The sequence below is a fragment of the Lottia gigantea genome, assembly GCF_000327385.1.
Source record: "Lottia gigantea unplaced genomic scaffold LOTGIsca_65, whole genome shotgun sequence".
NCBI lineage: Eukaryota > Metazoa > Mollusca > Gastropoda > Lottiidae > Lottia > Lottia gigantea.
Genome location: NW_008710211.1, coordinates 227665 through 241359, shown reverse-complemented (window position 1 = coordinate 241359; position 13695 = coordinate 227665).

The following is a 13695-nucleotide window of genomic DNA, read 5'->3' as shown; positions in this document are numbered from 1 at the left end:
GCACCATAGAGCTTACCAGTTGCGTATGATTGTGATCAATGAAAGTGGCCATGATTTCCGAACAATTTCAGTTATACATGGGAGGTGCGTTGCAGTTTATAACCGCTCTTCTTAATTCCAACCATACGCAACTGGTGATCGCTATGGTGTGAAGGCCACTTTCTTCTTCTTCTTCTTGGTGGATGGTGTCGGCTTCGGAAAAATTCCATATCGCAGACATCAGGCCACTTTAGTTGTTTTTTTTTTATTTATTGCAGCGACTGTCGTACCGATATAATCAGCTAGTTACAGATAACTGCAGAGCAGACAGCCAGATCCCTTTAAAAGAACAGACAGTGTGACGCCCATGAGTAATGAATATGATAAACGGCCATCTTGGATTGTCTGAGAGGGAAGTCTGGAAGTTATTAACGACCATCTGACATCATACACAATCTTATTGACTATTCAATTGGTGAACTGACGAAATGGTCTAATCATTCATATGGTGTTATTACAGATATAATACTTTGATATGGCTTCTATCTCCGACTGACTGGACAGTTCTATTCTCTATTAGATATGTGGGACTAAAAGAATAGTTGAGTTGATCAACTTCATTTAAATTAGTCAGCAGTGGCGGGTGTGACGCCAAGCAGGGCATGCTTTACCTTCTAGACACCTAATACCACTTTTCATTATGAAATACTCACTTATGACTTGTGTACTTCCTCATGTGAAAAATTTCATTAGCTGCTTACAATGTTTCGCCAATTTCTTGTTTTGTTTTGGGTTCGTTTTGCGATTCGTATCGTCTATCCATTAGTGTAGGAAACAGGGGGGTAATGTGTTTACACTATGACACATGTCATTCGAGCACAATAAAGTTATTACGATAGTGACGTCATATTTGGTAAGGCCCACTACCGGGAAATTGAAATGATTCAAATAAACTCTATAAGTGGTTACCGGATACAACTGCTGGGAACAGAAAGATTTTTTAAGAAATAATTCTTCCGTTCCTTAAAGGTACAGGTGCGTCATTTCTTTAATCAATCAAACTTTAGTCTCAGAAATAGTTCGCCTGAGCCCTTTAAATCCACGTGTGTGCAGAATTATCCGCGTTTCAATGTTAAAATGATGAATCGTTATTTAAAATAGTAAAGACATAATATATGGAAATAGTGAGTAAAATTCCTAGTTTAAAATTATTTTAGAGGAATTACAACGTTGCATAATACTATTTTATCATCATATATTCCCTGACCCATTAAAATGGAGAACTGCAGGGCGTAAAACTCAATTTCATTTCATTGGATCAATTTGTTCTATTTAAATCTTACGTTGTTTATCAAGTGGCCTATATTAGGAAGAACAATGTATATAGATTACCTACTTCCTAATATCTAAATAGAGATCTAATAACAACTATCCCATCCTTCAGTAAGATTGACGAGGGAAAATCACCTAACACCGGATGTAGAATAGCTTGCTTAACTTCCGGTAGTAAATAAACCTGTCAATTACGTAATGGGATCTAACAATCGGGTCTGCATTCGGGAACACTCGATAGTTTCCGTAAAGCTGAATCTACATCGGTCAGGAATGGAATGAATCCTCGTCTCTTCTGAGATTAGCTTACTCTGACTCTTAATCTTATAATATAAAAAAATATGCTTCAGGTTCTGTTTTCCTACATCTCAGTAGGACAATTGGAAATCGAAAAAGAGATGCTAATGCCGTTGTCTTGGCACAATGTCCCTTATTGCACCTTGAATGGCCTTGTCCGTCTTTATTAGTCTACTTGGTGCAGAAAAGTATAAGAACGTAATTGATGTATTGAGCACTATTTTAAGAGTGGTATTTCTATATTGCTCTATAATTGATGTATTGAGCACTATTTTAACAGTGGTATTTCTATATTGCTCTACAATTGATGTATTGAGCACTATTTCAACAGTGGTATTTCTATATCACTCTACAAATAATGTATTAAGCACTATTTTAACAGTGGTATTTCTATATCGCTCACAATTGATGTATTGAGCACTATTTTAACAGTGGTATTTCTATATCACTCTACAATTGATGTATTGAGCACTATTCTAACAGTGGTATTTCTATATTGCTCTACAATTGATGTATTGAGTACTATTTTAACAGGGGAATTTCTATATCACTCTACAAATAATGTATTGAGCACTATTTTAACAGTGGTATTTCTATATCACTCTACAATTGATGTATTGAGCACTATTTCAACAGTGGTATTTCTATATGGCTCACAATTGATGTATTGAGCACTATTTTAACAGTGGTATTTCTATATCACTCTACAATTGATGTATTGAGCACTATTTTAACAGTGGTATTTCTATATTGCTCTACAGCTGATGTATTGAGTACTATTTTAACAGTGGTATTTCTATATCACTCTACAAATAATGTATTGAGCACTATTTTAACAGTGGTATTTCTATATCTGTCTACAATTGATGTATTGAGCACTATTTCAACAGTGGTATTTCTATATCACTCTACAATTGATGTATTGAGTACTATTTTAACAGTGGTATTTCTATATCGCTCACAATTGATGTATTGAGCACTATTTTAACAGTGGTATTTCTATATCGCTCACAATTGATGTATTGAGCACTATTTTAACAGTGGTATTTCTATATCTGTCTACAATTGATGTATTGAGCACTATTTCAACAGTGGTATTTCTACATTGCTCTACAATTGGTGTATTGAGCACTATTTTAACAGTGGTATTTCTATATCGCTCTACAATTGATGTATTGAGCACTATTTTAACAGTGGTATTTCTATATCGCTCTACAATTGATGTATTGAGCACTATTTTAACAGTGGTATTTCTTTATCACTCTACAATTGATATATTGAACACTATTTTAACAGTGGTATTTCTTTATCACTCTACAATTGATATATTGAACACTATTTTAACAGTGGTATTTCTATATCGCTCTACAATTGATGTATTGAGCACTATTTTAACACTGGTATTTCTATATCGCTCTACAATTGATGTATTGAGCACTATTTTAACAGTGGTATTTCTATATCAATCTACAATTGATGTATTGAGCACTATTTTAACAGTGGTATTTCTATATCGCTCTACAATTGATGTATTGAGCACTATTTTAACAGTGGTATTTCTATATCGCTGTTCAAATAATGTATTGAGCACTATACAGTGGTATTTCTATATTGCTCTACAATTGATGAATTGTGCAGTATATTAACAGTGGTATTTCTATATCACTCTACAATTGATGTTATGAACACTATTTTAACAGTGGTATTTCTATTGATGTATTGAGCACTATTTTAACAGTTCTATTTCTATATCACTCTACAATTGATGTATTGAGCACTATTTCAACAGTGGTATTTCTATATCGCTCTACAATTGATGTATTGAGTACTATTTCAACAGTGGTATTTCTATATCGCTCACAATTGATGTATTGAGCACTATTTTAACAGTAGTATTTCTATATTGCTCTACAATTGATGTATTGAACACTATTTCAACAGTGGTATTTCTATATCACTCTACAATTGATGTATTGAGCACTATTTTAACAGTGGTATTTCTATATCGCTCTATAACTGATGTATTGAGCACTATTTTAACAGTGGTATTTCTATATCGCCCTTCAATTGATGTATTGAGCACTATTTTAACAGTGGTATTTCTATATCGCTCTGCAATTGATGTATTGAGCACTATTTTAACAGTGGTATTTCTATATCGCTCTACAATATTGATGTATTGAGCACTATTTTAACAGTGGTATTTCTATATCGCTCTAAAATTGATGTATTGAGCACTATTTTAACAGTGGTATTTCTATATAGCTCTACAATTGATGTATTGAGCACTATTTTAACAGTGGTATTTCTATATTACTCTACAATTGATGTATTGAGCACTATTTTAACAGTGGTATTTCTATATCACTCTACAATTGATGTATTGAGCACTATTTTAACAGTGGTATTTCTATATAGCTCTAAAATTGATGTAATGAGCACTATTTTAATAGTAAAAAGTTTTATTATTATTAACCAATTATAATTTAGGACGTTTAAAGAATTAAATTCAATTCCAACTGAAAATCTACATGGATCAGATGAAAAGTTATCATTTACCAATTTCCTAATGAAGTATCAGACGACAAAAACTGTGACCTTGTTCACAACAAACTGAAACCCGTCGATATTCAATAAACAGAGACTAACCTTCGCCCTCGCTTGTCAATACCCACGCTTAGTTTATTTCATATTCTAGAGATGTTGTGAAGATTAACAGAAACAAGTCATTCTATAACCAATTTTCCTCAAGTCATAACGGCATCAATAAAATTCTGAAAGGATGGTTTATCGCGTCAGAATATCAAAGTCCCTTAGATATTATTAGCAGCTTTTGCAATTGGTACGCTATAAAACGTTGTAGTGGAATTTCAAGAACCACAAACGTCTGATTTAAAATAAGGATGGTGCAAATTGATGATATCAGTGTCCCCGAAACACGTAGAATATTTAGAAAACCTTTTTGCAATCCCCTCAAAGGGACAGGTTAAATATTTCCGGGGGTAGATTTGGGTCTTGAATATATGTAAATAAGTACTAAAAATGAACAAAAAATGCATAATTTCTTCAAAAATACCTCAGTCTATTTCACTTTCTATTTCTGTATATGCGATTTCTATATATGACAGAGTCTCAAGAAAGGACGAGTAATTCCCTTTCATGAGACAAAGATACGATTGGTCAAACAGATGGCAAAACTGTTCCTAAAATAAAATCGTTCTGGTATTTTGTGAAATCCGTCTGGTTGACAACGGCCTATATATACATCAAACTTCACGAGTTTTGAGAACATTTACAGTCACATTAGCTGCTTTTCGCTATAGTAACTGACTGAATAGAACCCCTACGGAGAGATTTGTATCTCACTGTAACATTTACAGACAGAAAATTTCAAGGCCTTTTGACATCAGGACAGGTTTATTTCCCACAGGATAGAAGACACTTTTCGGAAGTGATAGTTGTGTGCTTGGCCAAAACAAAATAGCCGGCAGTGGCGGCGCCAGTAGGAGTAAATTGAGGTTGGTTGGTTGGTAGGTGACAAGTTAACGTTCACTTTCAGCGGATGCTGATATCGCAAACTAGGTAGTTGTTGGAAGTCGTAGCCGTTGGTAGTCTGACCCTATTTTTACCACCAGTCTCGGGAGGCTGACGCCGCCACTGTCAGCTGGTCGAAAATTTGAAATATTCCCAGAGATTCTATGAAAATATTATTGTACACAGTAAAAAACCTTCTAAAAACCTAGTGTAGTAGAGATAGTAATTATCTCCCTCCTGGAAGTTCAAAGCGTCATATCACAGAACTCAACTGTGGGTGTCAGACTTGGTGTCTATTTCTAAAATCATTGTGAATCGATCGTTCCGATGTATCTTCTTGAAAGCATTATAACACAAAATTTAACTGCAATCCCAAACTATATGATATAGTATGTATAATAATCTTCGTCGTAGATAGGAGAAGTCTTGGTGTGAGAGACTATATTTAAAATCATTGTGGAACATATATCGTCCTGGTAGACTGGAACAAGTGAGCGTTATGCACTGATTACCAGATAAAAAGTGATGTGATTTAATGTATATGAGATTTATACCATACTCGCCTTACTTCCTGTAATAATCATTACATGGCGAGTTGATTGATGATATGCGGTGATTTCCACTTCAATCATTCCTACCTGTGAATAGTTCATGGTATTTTCCACCTGGTTACCAGTTTGTTTACTATTAATATACCGGAAGTGCATTAGAGTTACCTCTCTTTATTTATACCCCACTTGGTATTAAAAGGCGTGATAATGAAGTAAGTAGTGCAACGTATAAATTATATATATTTATAAGGAGCAAAGGTGTCTTTTTCTATATGAGGTCAATTTGGCATTATTCAATATCAAACTCTGACCTCCGTTTCGTTATTACAAATTGAAAACAGCCGCCTATTATGGCAGCGGTCAAGATTTTAAAGTTAACAAAACAGTACGTTAGAAAATATAGACAATTAATTAGTTATTATTATATAATCAAAACAACAACCCTGCGTCAATCAAAACAAGAAACCTGCGTCAATCAAAACAACAACCCTGCGTCAATCAAAACAACAACCCTGCGTCAATCAAAACAACAACCCGTCAGATTGATTCTAGGTATGACTATTGAATGTTCCAATCGAGCCCGTCCCTATAATTTATAAACAATCGTATCCGAGCATCAATGGACTATCTGCAATCATATGACCAGAGTATTTTAGTTAGAACATTGACTTTTAGAGTCTTAAGAGTCTGGAGTCTTCAGCACAACAGTTGATGGGAAAATCACATTGCCAAATACTTTTGCTACAGTTGAATGAAGGTGCTATGTAGCCAGTTTTGGTGCTTATGCACCTTAAAGCATTTCATTTCATTTCATTTTAAGTTGAATGAAACTGTGGAGTTATCGCCCTTGTTTCTCCGTTCTGTAAATACATAAAATTCGCTGTAGTCCAGTGTAGTTTTCGTGTCTCTTCGATTATATTTCTTATCTCAAAGTTAAAATGAAACGTTAGACCTCATTCAATGAACCAAACAGGATGCCATTATAAAACAATATAAATCAATTCAATAAAACCAACTTGTACTAAAGAAATCGAATTCCCAAGTTTAATCAGTCTTAGACTTGCAGGATGAATGGCACCGACATTGAACCATCTAGAACCGATAAACAATACAATGAATTTCTTACTTTATTGTGATCCAGATTGGGTGCTTTCAATTGAAGGGTATAATCTGCCATAATGCCTTGTCCACCAAACAAGTTAAGTTTGTCTAGATCGGAATGGTTGAGCTAAGATATCCATGTACACGTGGAGACGATTAAAGACGTTCACACGAGGAGATTAAAAGGGAAAATTTTAGGGAGTTGATTTGAGTCTTGAATTTATGTAAATAGAAAATCGCATAATTGCTTCAATAGGAATTTATGTTCCTATTTCTATAGATGTCTTTTCTATATATGGCATTGTCTAAAAAAAAGACGAATCGTCTTTTTAACATTCAAACGCGGATAATTCTGGACACACATGGATTTGAAGGCACAAATATCAACGGTGAGCCGTGGACGCTATTACTGATTGGCTAAGCTAAAAACAATTCCCGTTTCGGAGTCAAAAGTATGACCATAAACAATTGCCTTGCCGCTCCGAACAATCAAGTCTGGCTACGAGCCTGCTAGACTAAGAGCATAGTACTTTTTTTTTACCAAGTAGCGTGTTCAAATAAATATTGTGCTGGAAGTTTCTGAACGTTCTGAACGTTTAGATTTCGGGTGAGGGAGGACCTCCCCTATTTTACAGTGCTTCAGATTCCTAATGTTAGGAATTTTCCCTGTTTATTAATAACGAGTATCGTCATTTCCGTCTTTACGTTTTTCTGTAACCACAAATGAAACAGCCTTTGAATGGCATTTAGCAATTGTGAGTACGATATATAGACACAGCTTTATGGAACAACAATCGCTGGTTAAAGTTTTATGCAACGTTTCGACATGTTTCCCTCGTCGTCCTCAGGCACATAATGAGAAGAATTGATGGGCAATCTATATAATTAATGCGAGCAGCGTTCACTGAGTTCTTTCAACTGGTAAAGCAAATACTCTTCATTAGATTATTGTTATCTTGTGTGAGGCAAATGTTTCAAGACAAACCAAATAAATTTAACAAAAATTAAATAAAAATTTCATTATCACATGGACAAAACACAAAACTACTATTTCTTTCTAGTAGGACATACAGGCAAATCTGACCATCCTTAAAGATAACTACTCATTGAAAGTTTCCTGTTAGGAAACACAATATTGTTTATGGGTTTCAGACTTGCAGGATTTAATGGCACTGTTTATAAACGATGAAGATCATAGCGCCGAGGAAATTACAAAATTAATATTGTGAGCTTAAAAAATGTTACAATTTCAATCAGTCTTCGTCCTGAACGAAAATAAATCATTGAGAACGAGAAAGCTCAATTTCTCGCGGAATTATCTTTAAAATCCTATTCTATCACATCTTCACGATGTCAAGATATTATCAACTGTGTCTTATACCTTGACTGCAATAGCCACCTTCGTGGTATAAATACAGCGATTTAGTTGGATTCTACGTTAAAGGATACAGTCAATCAGAGTCTTCGACAGACGGTCTTTCTGTAGGGCTCTGATTGGCTGTATTCGCTGGCGTACAATTCAATCAAATCAATTTATTCCATGATACAAGAAAGATGGCTATTGCAATGTATAAGACGAAGTTCATAATAGCTTGACATTATGAAGATGATCTTATCTTAAAAGTGTTGGTCATTCGTAACTAGAGCTAGTGAGCAATTGATCAAAATTATATTTTCAATTTGAGTTTGATCAGCTTTGGTATGCTTGTGCAATCTTTTCGTATAAATATAATATTGATAGTGATAAACTTGATATCCTTATGTATAGCCCTCATGATGTGATCTCGGATGATATGACTTTGTTAATTTTTCGATTTGTTAATTTGCTGAGTTATCGACATAACCTTGCAATCAAGCCCAAATACTTCATAACTAGAATTTGAAAGATAGAGATGAAACAGGTTTGACAGCATATTGAAAGAAATTGCAGGGTTTTTGTAAATTAAATGCTTCTAATGCTTTTAAACAACAATTTCAATTGCAGTGGCTCGACTACCACGTTGATTTGTTAAACCAAGTCGATGGGCTTCACCTCTAAAATGGCCCCCACCACTAGACAAAATGCATAGAGCCTATGTTAAAAAAAAGATTCCACGGGCCCTTGCTCATCTAGCTGAGCCACTGTTCAATTGTTTTCGTAGTAAAATAGATATCTGCTTTCCGGATATTAGTCCCGTCGTCATTAGCCAACATGGTGTAGAAAAGTAGGACGTATAAAACATTCATTTCTGTTGTACGGTTAATGGGTTGTAAATATAGTACATATGAAAATTACAAAATGTCGAATTACAACCAAAGCTGTGAATATCAGCAGTTATAAGATATCTACTAGATATTTGCTATGCGAACGTACTCATCCGGGTTGATTTACTGTCAGTAGCGGTTTCAGCCTCTCCAGACTGCGGGTACAAATAAGGAGCACACTGACGCAAAGGAGTCGTAATAGTCGCAAGTCTCTCATGGAGCGGTCTCCATGAAAATGTTCGAAAAATTCAATTGATCGGGGCAAAAACAATGTAATTACCCTCCTGGCGCCGCCACTGGTTACTGTGATAATTCTCACCATCTGCCGACTAAAATTTTGCAAGAACTTAGAATAGTTCTCAACTAATTGCTCATGCTGGACAAGAGTAGCAGCATGTCTCACAGAAAATGAATGAAACTGGTGATCAATTTCTAAAGACTTGCATAATATACTGCTACCTATTTTATATCAAAAACATACAAAATATCAATATTCTATTAGGAGGGAACTGAAATATATCTTATTAATGATTAATATCGAATACACCGCTCGCTATATTTGGAGCCTGACTGGCTGATATCAAATTTAAACGACACACGGGTTAAACAACAATAAAGGAAAGATAAAAAATCAAGGAAAAAATGGAAAAGGAAAGAATGAAAAGAAATAACCATATTTTACAATGTTAAAAACATAGGATCTCGAAGATCCTGTCTACTGGATTGTCTGTGGACAATTCATAAGAAACATACAGTGGTAAACTTTAATAAAAGAGATAGAGAAAGAAAATGAACAATTTTAAAGAACGAAAACTAGAATGTAACTAAATAAACAAAACTAAATCTAATAATATAGGAAGTAAGCTTTTCAGTCCAAACAGGGCTTTAAACACCTTAGCAGACCCTCGAAAAATGCTCGCTGATAACTATCTCTATTGTGAGTCAAGAATTAACCGCGTTTAAATGTTAAAAAGACGACTCATCATTTCGCGAGATTCTACCATGAATAGAATAGACTTGTTTAGAATTAAAAAGTGAAATTCCAAGTTTGAGGTATTTTTGAAGGAATTTCGTACATTTCTAATACTTTTGAAGACTATTTACATTTATTCAAGACCCAAATCAACTCTCGAAAATGGCGACTATTAAGAGTTCACTGCCACTAATCTGTACCGTTTAAAACAAGGCTAGGACATTCTTCAGTTTTAGAAGTAAATTGGCGTATTGCCTTTGAGAGCAAGTACTTTATATTTATTTCAAAAGAAAGTCTACATTTAATACATGGTTTGATATTTGTGTTTATCTCCCTTGAACTGATAATAATAAAATTAATACTGCATGATTGATAGATTTGATTTGTGTCTTTGTTCTTAACTTTACATGTAGATTCCATGTTGTCGACTTCTATTAAAATTGCCAGTTTCGCCCGATTTTGACTTCGGATGAACGATAAGGACTCATTGGTTTATTGGTTTAAATTTGAGGTAACTCAACTGTAGGCCTATATAGGCATATTTTACACACTGCATCATGACATTACTCGTATTTAATCCTCGAACCTTAATCAGGTGCAGAAAGGTAAGACGTAAAACTCCAGTCATAATCCTGTAATCCAAGGTAAATATTATTTGATTATTGTGAATCTAGGCTTAAAAGCATTGATCGAGCTAAGAAACTTTATAACCGAACTTGAAAGTCGGATATCTTTGGTAAAGTGATCAAAGGGCAAATCAAACGTGGATTTGTTGTCCGGAAGGGAATATTTTAATTTTCCTTATTTTTGCAAAACTTGGTAGATGGGTAAATATCAAATTATCAATTACGATGATACAAAAATAACCGAAAAAGGCCGATAAAGGCCGAAAATCACAAAATCAGAGTTTTTGGACAATATTTTATCAAAAACTTGCAAATTTGTAATTCCACAAACTTTTTACCATTAATATCTTCATTTTGTACTTTTGCCGTGTGTGCAAATTCTTAACCGTTTAGCTGCCATTTTGTACATTGCAAAAAATCTTTAAAATTTAATGCAGACTACATTATTAATCCGATTGTTCTCTTACTTGTTTTAAAATACCTCTAGAAACCCTTTTTTGAATTTTGACTTTTTCTTTACACAATTTCCTGTCAAAGTTGTTTTTTCTACCAGGCCATATTTCAAGTAATGATAACGTTTGACCATAGGCTTCCACACCCCCATCTTTCTACTTCAGCATCTCCTTTAACTATACTGTCATTTGGGATCCTGATTTGTTACTTTGGTACATTACCTTTTGATTTATACGCATATGGTAATTTGCACATTTGTCGTATCTTCGAAGGATTATATAATATGACTTTTTCACCATTTAATTTGATGTTACTGTAAATTACTTGTCAAAAGTTTTCTAACAATATCTTTATTTTAGTTGTCAACCTAAAACTTGATTTTAGGTCATTTTCATATTATATAAACTCTTGTTTGAGTTCTTATTAACTTAGAGGAAAAATTATTACAGAATCATAATGCACTTAAATAAATATATCAAATAATATACAAATTTGTAAAAAAACAACTATTAATTAAGAGATTAAAAACATGCCAGAGGGTTAATGTGAAAATATTGTTGCCAACTCTTGTGAAAAGTCTAAATAACTTAGTGGAAATATTCGGACAGAATTAAAATGTGCAAATTCACAGCTTTAAAACAATATATATATAAATATGTATAAACAAAATTCACCAAAAGTTTTAGAATAAAATCATAGAGATAAAAAGAGTTCATAAAGTCAAAAGGTGTTAATTCATACTTTTTTAGGTCAGAGTGGATAACCCAAACCTCACTGTTTAAATTGTGTCCGTTATGTATTGTTTATTATGGTTAATGGGAGACAACTATTTACGTTAAAGGCAGCATCGATTCAATTTTGTCATTTGACAATACTTGCCAGTAAACCGTTCCTATATCCAATTTTGTAATTTAAGGAAATTTGGAGCATATAGTCTATTATCTTAGTCTATACTCAGAATATAGCTCATTTGTGATTTTGCAATAACTGGATCAAGGTTCAAAGACAAAATTTGACCTGTATGCTGGTAAGTGACAGTGGAAACGCAATAACCACAGCATATTAAAAGTCTGAAGAAGGGTATCAACCGTCAATTGATGGATTTACTATCCCCAAACAGCTTGGAACTAATACTCAGAGTGTCCCACCAACGTATTAATGAGGAGCGCGAACCCCACAGTATCCCCTGAAATGGTTGAAGCATTGGAAAGGACCAACACTAACACGAAGAAGGCAGGGAATATTCTAATTAAATCTCAAATGTAAACACTATGTTTCCCCACTAAACTACATTAAGTATATAATAAAAACATAGATAAGGATACCAATATAAAAATGTAAACACTATGTCTTCCCACAAAACTACAAATTATACATTAAGTAACATAAAGAATAAATGATGGAATAAAGCATGGATGAGGTAAGAAATATAAAAATGTAAACACTGTGTTTCTTAGATTATATGATGATATAAGTTATTATTTTAAGTAAAATGAACTGGCGAGGGAAACAAAAACAAGGATGGTTATGTGTCATGTTGTCATCACTTTAGTATGTCAAATTACCACCAGATGTTTCTATAATTTTGCATAGACAGAACAGCAATGGCGAGTGTGGTGCCTTAAGATAAGGCCATTATTATTGTCTTGTGGTTGTTTTCCTTATTAACATAATTAATATCAATTAATTTAACAGTAAGTTTTATTATAATTGATTTTATATCTTGTATAATATCAATAAAAATAAAAAGAAAATAAAAATATAAACCATCTGTTTAAATAGAGATATAATACAGCCTATGATGTTTGACAACCAAGATTTAGGGGTCAAATTGGTCAAATTGGGGATCATTTGTCTGTTTTTTACCGCCCACTGCATCAGTACAGTTTTATCTTTTTCACTCAGACCCTCCCTTGAACAGTTGATTACTGTGTACATTGTATCGAATCTTTTGTTAATTAGGCAATTATCTACGTTAACGATTACCAAATCACATTTTAAACATGTCTTTAAAATACAGTTAATTTCAAAATCATTTTTAAGAGCAGTTTTTATATATTTGTTAGTGGCTATCACCAAACACTTCAGGCTTCTGTTAATAGCATTTGAAATTTCGGTAATTTCCACCCTTCCTGGAAGAACATCTTCTTGTCCACAAAAAACTTTTAAATCTAAAGGTTTGAATATTGGAAGTATGTTTCGCTTAATAAATAATTTGTCAGAGGAGGAATTTGATATGTATAGGTGGTATTGAAGGTCTGGGTTAACCTGGATTCCAGCTAGTCCCTTCTTACCAGACATTTTCATGACACAATAAAATTGAGATATTTTGCACCACAGGAAAGGCCAAATACAAAACAGCAGAAGGGCGCTTATTAGGATAGCGACACTTAAAATGATAACAATGTTCCTGTTGATCACACTGTCATATAGGATGTTCTTATCAAAGATTGATGCCACCGAAGAATAGATGTATTTGTAGTTTTCAGGTTTCAGTTCTTCATCGGACCAACAGCTCTCGTTATAAAGGAGCACTGTCTGATTTCTAGTAGAAATATCTTCAGTGACGATTGTGGACTCTTTAGGTTTAATGTCGACCTTCGTA